Raw genomic sequence first — 15,241 nt, forward strand, 5'->3', positions numbered from 1 at the left:
AGTCAAAGTTGACATAACTGTATTTATTAAACAGTGAGTGGCTCAAACATAAAATTGTCAACAGAAAGTGCACGTTCTGTGCAAAATTGTCACAGAGACATTTCAAAACAAGACATTAGTGCAGGATGCAACTCACATGGCATTTCAAAACACAAAATTAAAGTGCACTTTTTGTACATAATGCCACTACAATATTTTAAAAACAAATAGTGCCCTTTTGTGCATGTTGTCATTAAGATGACATTTCAAAACAACACTAAATTTAAGTGCACCTTTTGTGCATAATGCCACTAAGATATTTAAAAAAAAAAAAAAGTCCGCGAGTTTAACGGTATGGTCATTTTCAACACCGCACAGACTACAAGCTGCGATATATCGAGTATATTTGATATATCGCCCAGCTCTATGTGGAGTACTGATGCACATCAATGAAAAAAGTAAACTTACTATAAAGAATTGCATTTGTTTTTGTAATGATCATATTCCTTATACATTTAATTAGACTGTCGTGAGACAGGTTAGTTTTACCCTACTGATGATGTGTTGTTGCAATAGTAATATCCCAGTGGTCCTAAACCTTTTCAGGCTGTGAACACCAAAATATGAATATTGAAGAACAGTCATGTGGAGACAGGGCCATCTACTGTATAAGGGGTATAAAGGGGAGAGATTTATATAACGTCAGCAAAATGATGGTCCATTGTTCTATGAATCTGTGATAACCACATGTATCTATTTATCTGAATAATATCCACTGTTATCCAGGAAGTTTACTATTATTTAGGTCATAGTATATAGTCATCATAAAGATGGTAATCCTTGTTTTAATCAGAAATATAATGGGTTAAAAGTGACCAAAAATGGTGGAAAAGGTTGTGAAATGGGATTTTAAAAACCACAGGAATTGGTTAAAAGTCGGAAATTAGAGTGTGCGACAACAGACAGAAAAAATGTTAAAAAGTAAGAAAAATGAGTTTAAACTGGCAAATAATGGACATGACAAATTGTGAATGTGGTTAAATTGGCCAAAATAAGTATGAAATATGGTAGGTTGAAAGTGTAAAACATATGTGACATTAGGTGGGAAAAGTGGTGGAAAGAGTTTACAAGGGCTAAAAATGTATTGAAAGTGGCGGGAAAATGCAGAAAATTAAAAGGAGCAAAAATAGAGCAAGAAAAAGTGATGAAAATAGGTTAAAATATGGCAAGTTTGGTGTAGTTGCAGAAATAGGTGGAAATAAGCAAAAATTGGCTCAAATTGTTGAAAAAATATACTTAGTTTCTTGAAGGCATCTGGTGACCCCCTCCCGGTGTCTTGTGAAGCCAAATTATCCAGCTTTATCCAGCCTCTTACATGCAGCCAGGCCAACTGGTGATGCATCTCACTGATGCTTGTTCTAAATGAGCAATTTTTGCACAAGCCAAGCTGCTTTATTTTGTGCAAACTGTAATTTGTTTAAATACGTCTGTGTTGTATTTGACCAAATAATTGAACAATATTCTAAACATGGCAAAACTATTGATTCCACTAATATTTTCCGAATACAAAATGTAAAAAATAAACTCATTAACATAATCAGAATGTGTAAAACAGAATATTATGTAAATAAACTAGAATACAACAAGAATAACAGATAGGCAGTATGGTTTCAGGAAAAATGGATCAACAGCACAAGCACTAACAGATTTAATTGACGAAATAACCAACAGTATTGATAAAAATGAATATACAATGGGAGTGTTCTTAGATCTTAAGAAGGCATTTGATACAGTTGAACACAGTATACTTATAAGAAAAATGGAAAAGTATGGTTTTAGGGGTATTGTTTTGGACTGGATAAAAAGTTATTTACGCAATTAAAAACAGTGTGTACAGATATCTCAGAACAAATCATGTTGTTTGAATATTAAATGTGGGATACCACAGGGGTCAGTTTTAGAGCCAAAAATGTTCATAATGTATATCAATGATATTTGTAAAGTAACTGAAAAACTAAAATATGTAAAAAAAGATTTTAAAAAAAAAAGGGTTTGATCTAAATAAATTATCATTAAACCTAAATAAAACAAATTGTATATTATTTGAAAATCAGAAAAAATATATATACAGTAGATGTAAAAGTAAATATAGACAATGTTAACATAAAAAAAGTGAACAAAGTCAAATTTTTGGGTGTGATCTTGGACGACGGGATCTGCTGGAAGTCACACATTAAATATATTAAAGGGAAGATGGTAAGGAGTATTGCTGTCCTGGGCAATCCGTGTATCATTCGTTCATTTGTCACGTACTTTGGCCAATCGGTAATGGAGAAAATGGATAAAGGTGTTTGTTTTTTGTTTTCTGTACTGAAGCAAAAGAGCTTGAATTTGAAAAACAAGGCATTTTCCATTTTTTCATTTTGGTTTTGGAAACAAATATTAAAAAATTCGTGTTTTTTTTTTTCCGTTTTTCATGTTTTTGTTACATAATGAAAAACATATGGAGAAATGATACACGGATTCTGGGCACAACAAGGCCCATTCTTAATCAAAAATCATTGCACACTCTTTATTGTACACTTGTTTTACCTTATTTGAGTTACTGTCTAGAAGTTTGGGGAAATACATACATGACGAACATCCATGCATTATTCATAATGCAAAAAAAAGCCATCAGACTGATACATAACGCAGGATACAGAGTGTGTGTGTGGAGCAAATATCTCCCCGACGCGGTGCAAGTTTGACCTGAAACTTGGTCAACGGGTTCCAAATACCCCGAGTGTGTGTATCTGTTATTTTGGAGTAATTTGGTCATTTCAAAATGTTTATTTTAATTTTATTTCACTTCTGGACGGCCCCGAAATGAAACCTATTCAGCTTTTGACCTCAGGGTGTGAGGGGGCGCTAGCGCACCATCTATATCTATTTCACTACACAGCTCCTCACCCAAGCAAGAGTCACGTGTGTGGCCAGAGCGAATCGCTGCCAACACAGGAAAGCAGACGCGGACTGTAAAGTAGTTTAGACCGAGACACGGGAGCTCTCTGAATAGATCATTTGAAACCGTCAGCCACTTGTGAGTCTTTTGCAGACACGTATCCCAACCCGTTCAATACTAACTGCGGATTCTCTGTGGTGCCGTGCATGGAAGCTAAGCGCTGACCACTCGGTTTGAAGGTAAAAAATGATTTTTGTTTTTTAAAAAAAAAGACAGCCAAATTGTAGATAATACTTTAATTTACTTACTCACTCATGTAGTTTGGAGCTTTACGTTTTGTTTTGCGCAGTTTTATTACTTTTCTGATTGGCGCTACAATGTCTATGGAGTTTGGTTATCAGCGTCTCAAACATTTCCCGGGAACACACACACACGGTATTTATTTATTTATAATAACAAATATATTAAATGAGTAAAACAAATAAAAAAACTAAACAACATTTATACAAAGGGTACACAAATTAACTCCAGAATCACTCTATAATGGCAACCAAAAACACTTACAAAAAAAATTTACAAAAAGACAACTGAAAGATAAAAAAACACACAAAATGACAACAGAATCACACTCCAATGGCAACAAAAAACTATAATTATACAAAAACACAACAGAAAGATACAAAAATACACATAATGACTCCAAAAAACATACATTACAGAAAAATACACCAAACAAAAAATATAAAAGTGAGTAAAAAAAACCCAACAACAAACACATTTATCATGTTCATGTCTCATAGAATTAAACCATGGAAATCACACACTATTTTACTTTGCACCCACAAATATACACCTTTATAACCTCTTTGTACATCCAACCTTCAAACACATACTCATTTGGCCATAATTGACAACTCTACTTAAGCTCCCACTGAATGAATACATACTTTCGACGGGCACTTTACTAGCAACCAAAAATAATTATACAAAAAATGCACAAAAAGACAACTGAAAGATAAAAAAAAAAAATACACATGACTCCAAAAAACATACATTACAGAAAAATACAACAAAATTATGAAAATGACTCAAAATACACAAAACTAAATATTTATACAAAAAATACACAAAATGACAACAGAAATGCACAAAAATACACAAAATGACTCCAGAATCACACTACAATGGCAACAAAAAACTATAATTATACAAAACACAACAGAAAGATACAAAAATACACATAATGACTCCAAAAAACATACATTACAGAAAAATACACCAAACCAAAAAATATAAAAATGAGTAAAAAAAACAGCAAACACATTTATCATGTTAATGTCCCATAGAATTAAACCAGGGAAATCACACACGCTGTACTTAATAATAAACTCCTTTATAACACTACAGAGTACAGAGTATGCACACCTCTTTGTACATCCAACCTTCAAACACATACTCATTTGGCCATAATTAACTCTACTTAAGCTCCCACATGAATGCATACTTCCGACGGGCACTGTACTAGTGATTTATAAAACAAGTAAAGGTTCACTTCCAAAAGAGTTGCAAAAAAGATTTTTAGAGAGAGAAGGGGAAAATCATTTAAGAGGAAACCTACATTTTAAGATCCAATATGCTAGAACAACATTGAAAAGTACAAATATAACAATATCAGGGGTTAAATTATGGAACTGCCAAAAGGATGAAATAAAACAAAGCACCAACATAAACCAGTTTAAAAAGCTTTTTAAATCATATATTGTTAATAATTATAAGACAGAAGAGCAACAATTTTACCTAAGACAGCAATAATATAATATATGTATATAATGGTATAAAATATATCAATACATAATAAAAGGTTTTTATTCATTTACATATTGTCACTCTAAATTTTATTGATGAAATAATATAATATTAATATTACGTACATGTTATATACACTCATGTGTATGTATGTATGTGTGTGTACGTATGTACAGTATATATGTTTGATGTGAATGTATAAACTGCAAAAATCTTTACCGTCCACTCTCGTTAAAAGTTGTACATGCAGTAAACGCCTCTTCAATACGAGTCAATGGAGTGACTCTGGGTGCAGCTTACCTGCGTCCAGACACTTTCTGCGGCTGTGCAGAGTTGAATGCAGCCGGAACATTTACGCAACACCTCCTCCCGCCATGGGAGGGGCTGACGTCACAGTGGTCCGTCATAAAGTGGTTTTGACAGGTGAAACCGTGGGATATTAGAAGGAGAAGCAAAATGAAGAAAGAGAAATTAAATAATTCTGCTTTCCCTGCCTACCTGCTGACTCAGCATGGATAAAGACAGGTAGGACCCATTTAAAGCACTTTTCAGAGAAGCCAAAGAAACATGAACAAACTAGGAACAAACTAAATTTGATCATTTTAAATCTTGAATATGTCCATATTTTGTAAACTAGATCTTAAATTATATTTCGTCAGGTCTTAAATTGTGTATTTATTTACCACTTCATTTTTTAATTACTTGTTAAACTAACTAACTCTAAACAAAATAAAGAAAATTTGAAAAACTAAATAAAAAATAAAAAATTAAATTAAATTTCAAGAAGTATAATAACCCTGACACACACTCACTCACTCTATTGTATATACCAGAGTTTCTCAAGTTGTGGTACGTGTACCCCTAAGGGTATGCGATGGCACTACAGGGGGTACTTAAGAGAGAGAGAGAGAAGGAAAATTAATAAATGAAAGCATTAAAAATATGGGGGTTTATATTGTTTACTTTTAGTTCAAAATGATAACATTACTAAATATTACCAGCAATTCACAAAACAACAACAAAAACACCAAATAAGAAAAAAGCATACTGAATAACAAAAAGAACAGACAACCAACAACAAAATACACAAAATGACACCAAAAACACACACGAAGAGAGAAAAATACTTACTATTACCAGCAACACACAAGATTGCTACAAATTACACAAACATAGCAGAGAAACATACAAAACGAGATAAGAAACAACAAAATGACAGCAAAAACACATGGAGAGAGAATCATTTAAATAATACCAATCACACATAAAAACAAAATACACAAAATGAAACCAGAAACACACACATTAACACAGAAAACACACAAAATGATGAGAGAAATTATACTGATTAGAACATTATCTGAAAAAACAAGGATCATTCTCCTAGTCCCACATCCGGAGGGAGATGATCATAAATGATAAAAACTATAGCAATAAATCTATTCACGAGGCACTAAAAACTGTTTCTTTCCACTTATTTACAAAATGAGATTCTTTAAAATGTGTGCTATCACTTATTAATTCCATCATTATGATTTATAGTTGTTTTTTCATAGTATTCTGAGGAATACGGTATATGGTAGTTGGACATAAGGGGGTACCTGGATTCAGAAATGAGAGAAAGGGGGTACTTGAACCACAAAAGTTTGAGAACTATACTACATTTGTTCTTGCTTGTTTATGGATTCTGTGGCAATAAATGTGGTTAGTTTGAAAGTATTTCTGTGACTGCAATTTGTTCAAAGAGACACAAACCCTGTTTTTGGTGTATGTCTATTTTGGAGTTGTAATTTGTAAAATGTACCAGCCGCCACTGGTTTGTTCTGTACTTTTCTTTTTTTCAAATAGTGGCATGTTCCAAAATAAAAGGCAAACCATTTGTAATAATAAAAGTGGACAAAGGCAACTTCCTAGAGGCACCCCACAACACAAATAACATGTCTGTCTCAGATTAATGACCATTAAACACAACAGTACATTTTCTATTGGTGATCCACTCAGTCGCAATATTTTCAAACCCATGACATCAGCTTATCCAACAGTATATCATGGTCGAGTAAATCAAAAGCTGCACTTAGATCTAATAATAAAGTCCCAATTGTTTTTTTTTTGTTATCAATTACAATCACAAAATCTCTTACTTTCCTTCTATCCTCAGGGTTTGTGTGACAACTGTCCTTGATTAGTCACTAACATCCAAGACAGTTTAGCGTCAGCCATGCACTGTTTAAGGGAGAGTAAAGGTCCCTTAGGAGAGCTCTGCTTCTCTGCTTCTTTGTCTACTACCAAACCGCAGAGTTGGAACTGTCGCCACCTGCGGTCACAAATAATTTTTTCATGTCACAATTGTTTATATCCACCTTTGGTAAACAAAAGAGGTTTACATTGACATCTTTAACTGTTCCTACCAAAAGCAGCACAAGTTGTCACTTTGACTAAAAAAAGCTGCTAAATGATCTAAAAATCAGGCTGAATGCTTCACTCCAATAGGAAACAATGGGAAGTTTACAGGCAGTGGGGCCATGTGACATCATCAATCATGTGACTTCAAGATAGCGGAACACAGGCTGTAAAACTGTAAAGTACTTCCATTTTTAAAAAGGCTATTAAATGTATATGGTGCATAATAATGTGTTTTGTTAGACATAGATCTTCTAATAAGTGCATTTAAAAGGTTTGAAGCCACATTTGTTGAAACAGTGGTGGATCCCTTTAACCCTTGTGCACTCCTAAATTAACATACACTTCTACACCTTGTGTACACAAATGGTCCGTCTTATAAAAGTGCAATAAAAATCTACCCCATGAATTTTATTTTTATTTTCACCGCATCAGATCTTTTCAATACTTCAGACCTATCCATAGATATAATTTTCATGTTTGTATGGACTTTATCACAATTTTTTCAGCAGGAAAAACACTAAATATGCAGTATTTCCAAAGTCAAATATTTTTGATGAAAATATTACCATATTAATGGTTAAAAAAAGTGCTGCGATTCAATTTTCAAAAAATCGATATCAACCGTGATACCTATGAATCGATTTTTAACTGCCTTACGATTAATCGTTACATCCCTACTTTACACACAAAATTACACTTGTACACTTGTTTATTTTGCAAGATAAGAAATCCAGGCCTTCACTGCAATTTCCCTAAAACTTTATACAATGGTCTCTAGTTGGTAGGGGTTATTACACCCAAAACATATTTTCCCTTTATTTTGAAGGTAGAGGTATTGATTGAAAAAGAATTATGACATGTGATTACCCTGTATGAAAGATACTGTATGTGTTTACAATGGGAGTCAAAAGGGCAAATTTTGTCACTAGGTTAATAAGTGTCAGTATGATGCGTATCTCCTTTTATATACACTTCCAATACACAACTAGGCTTAAAAATGACCAGAATATTGAGAGGCAAACCAAAACACTGCACATGGGAGAATAAAAAGGGCTTACAGTGATGAATACACAGAATTTGTTCAAGTAGGTTACAAAATAAATAAAAATATGAGTGTTGCTACTTGATTGGACTTAAGAACTTAACTTAACTTAACCTACCCACCTCCCCAATCTTCGTCGCACTGCACAAATCCGCTACTGGTCATTGTCCAGGAGGTCAGAGCTGTCTCCAGTCTGGTACTGGTCACATCAAGCAGCTCCTCAGCTCAGTTTCTCGCAAGACGCAAGTCATAAGTTTGGTGCCATCAATAGAAAGACAGGACACATCCACACATCAACACTATTGAAGAGGATTAGGGCCAATTTTGATGAAGAAAATAATTTTGGGCAAATCAAGAACAAATTCAAAATGTTGAGATCAAAGTTGAAACGGTGAGAACAAAGCTGATATATAATGTCGAGAATAAAGTCAAAATTTGAAAAATTAACTTAAAATACAATACTGTGATAATAGTCGAAACTTTTCTAATAAGGTCAAATCTACAGAAGCTGAAGAGGACCAATTCAACATGACCTCAATTCTCCCATGCGCATAAATCAAAAAATCTGCGCAGCAGCGGTAATTTGGGCTATGCGCTATTCACTACCTGTACTTAAGTCAGTGCAGGAGAAAGACTCGTAACTGCAGGCACGTAAAAAAGCACTTTAGTGCAGACCGGAGAATAGGGCCCCATTTGATAACAAACAGCAGATTGTGGCCGTACCGATGAATGTGTTAAACTATACTTGAAAGTGGGGTTTAAAGGGCCCATGTTAAGCTAAATCAACTTTTCTGTGCTTTAAACCTGATAAAGTGCTATTAGGGCTTCATACACATGCCCAAAGTGTTTTTTTCATTGATTCCCTCAATCATTAGTTAGAGGGTGATTTGCTCCTTTCTTACTGCACGGCGAGCCCAAACACCTCGCTACAGTTTGATGACGCGTTCTCACTTTGATGACGAATTTGACGCGGCACTGAGCTGGAGAAGCCGCACCTCCAGGAAGCTCTGCCGTGATTGACGTGTAAACAGACACGCCCACGAAAGTGAGTATGTATTTTCTACAGTCTATGTATGTACCGGCGAATGCCCCTCCCCCACGTTCTGTCTTGTGTTTATAAAGCAGCATGAGCTCAGCTACGCAGTGGGTGGGAGGAGGGCGGGCCGTCCTCTGGCCCTACATCACCGTGCGGGGAGGAGGAAGTCAGTGTCTTGTCTACAGACACGCCCACTCATGAATATGAACAAGTAGGCCATAAATCAGCCTGTTTGTGTAGAGTTGCTCAAAAAGTGACTTTTCAGAGGCTTAAACTCTGGAAAACAGGCGAGTTTGGGAAAATAAACCTCAAATACTATGTTTTTGGGGTTCTTACAACAAATGGAGATGGGTGAAAAATAGCATGATATGGGACCTTTAAAAACAAAGAGATTCTTTCTCTTTTAGCTCATAAACAAAGAGTTGTATCCCTTTAAGGACTTTGAAGAGATATTGTCAAAAACTTAATCTGTTCAGATGGAAAAACCAGTGAAGTTTAGAAGTGGTGGAGCATTCAGTTCATCTGTGGTTATTGAGGAGCATCGGAAACAAATTAGGGCCAGTTTGGATGAAGACTTGTCGTTTCAATCCAATCCAATCCACTTTATTTATATAGCACATTTAAACAACAAAACGTTTCCAAAGTGCTGAACATGCGACCACAACAATAAAATCAAAAGAATACAAATGAGCTCTGCCACTAAATGAGTATAAAACAATAAATAAAAATAAAACAGTTTAAAAGAATAAATATAAATAAAAACACATTAAAAACTATAAATAAGAATAAAACTCAATAACATAAAATAAAAGACACAGAGGACCACACAACTTACGCGGTGCTAAAAGCCAGAGAATAAAAGTGAGTTTTGAGACGAGATTTAAAACACTCCACGGTGGGGGCCGTACGGATGTGGAGGGGCAGAGCGTTCCACAGCTTAGGGCCGACAACGGAAAACGCTCTGTCCCCTTTAGTGTTACGGTTCGCCTTCGGAACCACGAGCTGGAGCTGGCCCTCAGACCTCAAAGCGCGCGGGGGTCGGTAAATTTGGATGAGGTCTGTGATATACTGAGGGGCCAGTCCATTCCAAGCTTTAAAAACAAACAATAAAATTTTAAAATCAATTCTAAATTTAACAGGGAGCCAATGCAAAGAAGCAAGGATTGGGGTGATGTGTTCACGCTTTTTGGTCCCTGTTAAAAGTCGTGCCGCTGCGTTCTGGACTAACTGCAAGCGGTAAAGTGCCTTTTGGCTGATGCCCGAGTAAAGTGCGTTGCAGTAGTCCAGACGGCTTGAAATAAAAGCGTGCACGACTTGTTCAAAAAGATTAAATGATAAAAAAGGCTTAACTTTGGATAAAAGACGAAGATGATAAAAACCCGATTTTAAAACGCCACTGATCTGTTTATCAAATTTAAAATCACTGTCTATGGTGACGCCAAGGCTGGTGACTTTGGGATGCAAATACTTTTGGAGTGATCCCAAGTCTGTGAGGGTACGTCCAAATGCCATTATTTCTGTTTTTCCCTCAGTCAGTTTTAAAAAATTCTGGGCTAACCAAGCCTTGACGTCACCCAGACAGTGGAGCAGGGGTGTCAGGGGGCTGTGGTCATTGGTGAATTGATTGGCCCTAGTTAGCTTCCATAGATTTGACTTTAATGGCAAACCTTTGAGCTTTATCACAATATTGTATTTCAAGTTTATTTTCAAAATTTAAACTTTAATCTCAAAATTTGAACTTTAATCTCAACATTACAACTTCTTTCTTAATTTGCACAAAATTATTTTCTCCATCAAAATTGCCCCTAATCCTCTTCCGTATCAACATGAAGACTTGGATTTCCTCATTTCTAGGTTTTTTATGAAACCTTGCACATTAAACTAAAACATTAAATTAATTAGGCCTAATACATTTTAGCTATTTAACAAAACCATTGAATGTGTTATATAAATACTGTAATATGTTGCAAAAAAATATGTTTTTATGTACAGCTTATGCAGAAGATATAAACACATCTGGTCATCCACCTAAAACCAGCTGTGTCTTTACTTCAGGGTAAGAATATGTTAAATCTCCCATTTTCTGAATGGAGTTTGGCACACTTTGCCCTGATGGCCCACACAACACATGACTCCATTTCCACTCATAAATTACTCAAGAACGTGACATCAATACTAAGAAACACAGCCAAGTTATCTGAGCTCGGACAACGCAAGGCAGGAAGTACCTGCTGTGGCGTTTCAAAGTAAAACCTACATGTAGACCAAATAGCTGAAGAGTTAAACAAATTAAAGACTGGGTAAAAAAAATATTGGGTAACACTTTACTTGACATTTTATACATAAAGGCTGACATTTTGCTGTCATTATTATGACATGACACCTGTCACTAGCATTAATAAAGTGTCATGAAGGCTGTCATTAAGTGTTGTTAGTTACAGTAACACAGTGGTTCTCAAACTTTTTGGCTCAAGTACCCCTTTCTCTTATTTCCGAATCCAAGTACCCCTTTGTCCGAATACAACATTTTGCTTAGAAAACTAATAACAACTATAGAGCATACTGATGAACTAGTTATTTTGTAAATAAGTGGAAAGAAACAGTGTTTACTGCAGTGGTTCCCAACCTTTTTTGGATCGTGACCCCATCTTGATACCAAGACATTTTTCTCTAGAATCAGTTTTTGATCATGTTTGAGCTCAGATATTTTTTTTCTCTGCATTTTAGTTGAACTACATTTATATTTAATAAAGTCAAAGTAAAGAAATACAGTTGTTTAAGATTGAGAGATTGAAAGAACAATAATTAAAAAACTCAAAAATCTATTTTAACCTTTCGGAAATTTCAGGTGACCCCACATGAGGTCCTGACCCCAAGGTTGACAAACACTGATTTAGTAGCTCCTGAATAGACAAATTGATTTCTATCATTTTTTTAATTTATCATATCACGCCTGGGGTGGGACCAAGACTAGGGTTGGGCACCGAGAACCGGTTACAAATAGGAACCGGTTCCTAACGTCCGGTTCCAGAACCGTTATGAAGATGTTTGCATTTTGATTCTTTTTTTTAATTCCTAAATGCCCGCACGAGTTTGTTTCTGCGGCTTGCTCTGTTTGTTTATGCGGGGTTTGTATAAGATGCGTTCAGATCGCAACTGCTGTGTGTGTGTGTGTGTGCGTGCGTGCGTGTCTGGCTACGGTGTCAGTTTGAACCGCGGCGCGGAATGGAGATATGAGCTAATCACCGGTAAAAAGCCCAGTAAAACTCTGGAAAACAATCACCAGTAATAAATATTCACTCCCTGGTAAAGAAAGTAGCTCTAACAACTGGTAAAATGATAAACTGGTGATATTACAGCCTGTTCCGTTTAACCGAGGTCCATGTGTGTTTAATAAGTCCATGTGTGTCTGTGTGAAAGTCTGCATGTTTATGACTTTAACACAGAACACCACACATGAGAACTGTTTTCACCTTCATTTTGATTGTAGTTTTGGATCAGCAGCTTGACAATAACACACGGTTTCAGTTTTCACCACGGAGCAGAAGAGAGATAATGGATGTGGCAGGTGCCCGGCTGCGCCTGTGAGGTGGGGAAAGCATTTACTCCGTCTGTTTAATAAGTCCGTGTGTCTGTCTGAAAGTCTGCATGTTTATGCCTCTGTCCATCCACTCTTTTTATTATATCCATGTCTTTTAAGGCTCTTATTAAATAGTGTCGGCTGTAGTCCGGGCCACCGCCATCTTGGATTATGTCGTCACCAGCGCAAGTCACAGAATGACCGAGATAACTGTAAAGAGGTCTTTTATTAGACTATTTTCTTTTTAAAGTGGTGTTTTTTTGTGGCTTTAGACTCCAATTACATTTATGTACAGTATATAATATCTTCCCTACCATATAAACAGGTTCACAATATAACTATTTTTATTGTTTCTGTTTCTACTGTATCCATAATAATAATAATCTTTCTCCATAAGAACTGTTCATTGATTTTTCACATGACTGTTCCAGGGTTTGAGTTTGTTTTATTTAGTTTCACATCTACCTGTAGCTCTTTGTTTTTTAGACTACTGACAACTTCTTTGTATTTTTATTTCAGCAAGTTTCACTTTTACAGTTACAGTTGGTGACCTTTGTAATTCAATATCCTAATTACATTACAGCAACCAAATTAAACTGTATCAACTCAGTAAATTAATAAAAATGGCCTGTGTAAAGGCTTTTTCAAATTAAAAAATTCTCCTGTGAAATCTGTGACCTGTTGACCTGCACAACTCAGAATCAGAATCGAGAATCGTTTAGAACAGGAATCGAAATTGAGAATCGGAATCAGAATCGTTAAAATCCAAACGATGCCCAACCCTACCCAAGGCTGACACTTTATTTGTTAATTTTCTTCAAGTACCCGCTGTCGTGCCATTGCGTACCTCTAGGGGCACACGTATCGCCATTTGAGAAACACTGCCCTAACCCTAATCTTAACGACTAACCATACCTAACCCAACCAGATCCCTCCACTCAGTGTTGGCGGCATGCTGACCTACTGTGCCCCCTCCCACTCTACAGGGGAAACTCTGGGACAAACGCTTTATTACTCGACGAGATCTGATTGGCAATCGCAACTGACTGTGTCCGTTCACTGACACTGCTCTGTTGATTCTCAAAGTACTAGATTTCATAGATGCTGACAACAACACAAGCAAGCTGAAATATGATTGGATAAAAAAAAACTGTACCATAATGTACATCAATGGAAGCAGCACAACCAATAGGTTGATTTCACGTGACGTCACATTGCTGCATCGTGAGAGCACAACATTCAGATGAAGGACAGGAAGTGAACTAATCAATAATCAAAATGCCCCTGTTTTGTGTAGTTCACGGCTGCTCCAGTTGTTCTAAACGAGAAAAGAAAAGAGATTTTATAGAGTACCAAAGATTGTCGTTCACAATGGTGAGAAATGTAAAAAGCTCACAGAACGACGCCGTATAAAGTGGATTTTAAACCTATGTCTGCAGTCGGGAGGAGCAGAGTCTGCTGATGCCGTGTCTGCATAGACCACATGGTCAGAGGTATGTTAGCGAGCTAACTTTGTTTTTGTGGCTGTGTTTGTATAGCATTGGGTTGACGTTGAATGCTCATTTACTATTATTTACCTTCTTTCACCCCTGCTGCACACTGTGCACATAAAGCTGAACACCCTAATGCTATTTCACTACATGTCATAAAGTACTATTCAGAGGTAGTATATATGTATGTGACAAACAAACCTCATGTATCCTTGACCGTCAGGCTAACGTCGTCGTTAAGATGTTTTACATGTTTGTTTACATTATAGCCAGTACTGCTAGCTGCTAGCATCTTAACACATAAAATGATAAAAGAACAAACTCACCCTGGTGAAGACCAAACAACAATCATCGTAGAGCTGTTTGGTATCGAGGTTGTGGACCGACCCACTCACAAAAAAGTTATATTACTCCATACATCTATAGGCTTTAATCTGCTGTTTGGTGCAGTGCTTTTAAATGGCAACCATCTGTATATACTTGAATTTTGTCTGGCTCTGACTCTGCCTCTACCTAATCTAAAAAATGCCAACATAGCTCCAAAGGTGTCATAAATTAGCCAATGACGCTTAATGACAGCCTCCATAACACCTTATTCAAGCTAATAACAGCGTAATGTCAGTCTAATGTAAACAACTTAAAGTAAAGTGTTCAAATATGGTTACATGCACATTTGTAGGGATATCTCCCTAAAACAGTGAGTTAATGTTTGTTTATTATTATTGTTCAACCTTTTCAGCTGTGAACAGTTATTTACAACATAAACGTATTATTGGTATATACAATTTCATCAATCAACTTAAAAAGCCTTAAAGATGTGTTCACAAGGCAAAGGTAAAATAAATAAATAAAATGATGTACATTCAAACACAGTTAGGGATTAGTTTTTGAAAACGTGGTATTTTCATGGTCGCTGAATGTTAAGCTTCTAAATATGAATGAATGTATGTGTTGATGATGC

The 15,241-nt window shown here is 35.9% G+C and overlaps 1 protein-coding gene across 2 annotated transcripts in view; it reads right to left on the minus strand.

Annotated features, from left to right (window-relative positions):
* Window positions 1–15,241, minus strand: part of LOC114476529 (stromal membrane-associated protein 1-like) — a 177,980-nt gene that overhangs the window by 162,464 nt on the left and 275 nt on the right. The window lies entirely within an intron of this gene.

The sequence above is a fragment of the Gouania willdenowi genome, chromosome 15 (genome assembly GCF_900634775.1).
Source record: "Gouania willdenowi chromosome 15, fGouWil2.1, whole genome shotgun sequence".
In the NCBI taxonomy this organism is placed as follows: domain Eukaryota; kingdom Metazoa; phylum Chordata; class Actinopteri; order Blenniiformes; family Gobiesocidae; genus Gouania; species Gouania willdenowi.